This window comes from Sinohyriopsis cumingii, unplaced genomic scaffold, assembly GCF_028554795.1.
Source record: "Sinohyriopsis cumingii isolate HCF-2022 unplaced genomic scaffold, ASM2855479v2 utg001517l, whole genome shotgun sequence".
Taxonomy (NCBI): Eukaryota; Metazoa; Mollusca; class Bivalvia; order Unionida; family Unionidae; genus Sinohyriopsis; species Sinohyriopsis cumingii.
This window is the reverse complement of record NW_028316009.1, coordinates 134,569-135,558: the sequence shown is the minus strand read 5'-3', so window position 1 is coordinate 135,558 and position 990 is coordinate 134,569.

The window sequence follows — 990 nt, the reverse complement described above, 5'->3', positions numbered from 1 at the left end:
CAACAAAGACATAGTAGGTATAAAAGTTCCCAACTTAAATGATGAAGTGAAAATGCTGCAGCATGTAGACGATTGTACAAACTTTATAGACGATCCAAAATCCATGGGAGGGTATTTATACATATTGGTTTGGCTTTATATTAAGGAACAGGGCTGATATCTACAAAAACAATAGACTCACTAAATTATTAGAATGTCCAATTAAATTTAGAGGTATAAAAGAGCTACTTTTTAAGTACAGGGATAAAAAAGATTTGTGGGATACGGATGAAAAATTAACATATAACTGGATCAGGAATGATATAACAGGGAAATTTCTACGCAGAATAGAGAAAGAATATCTATATGTTAATTGGAAAAGGGCATGGGGGCACTGGTCTAAGCTAGGCTCCCTTAAAATTCAAAGCTTCGCCTTCTAATACATGCATGATGCATGGTTGACAGGTGAGGCTGCAGCGAGACGGCATATGGTGCGAGTACCGCCTAAATGTCCGCTGTGTAAAAGAGGGCCTTTTAGCAAAGCACATACAATACTACAATGTACCCAAACTAAAATTAACAGAGAAAATGTCATAGCGGAAATTAAGAAATATGAGGCATATAAACCACACAATATTCTATTTTTAGATGGGAATTTCAATAAAAACACACTTTATAAAATAACAGAATACATAGTTAACACCATGAAAGCGTGTGGCCAAGTTATAGTCATAGACAAACACTAGGAATCGTTCATGAGGAAAGTACGGATAAGAAGGTTGTGGGGCTATGTCACATGGCGCTACGCGAAGTGAACAGGCCCATGAAAGAGTCTGGAAAAGTAACCCTCACGAAATGGACATAACTATAAAAATAGTGTATCTCTATCTATGTAACCCGCCTGGACCACTTTCAATACATATAGGCCCCTACTTCCTTCCCCTTATATTACTAACAATCGCACAGCTCTTGTCTGTGCAAACCCCGAAAGGGTGTACTATTTATAAATAT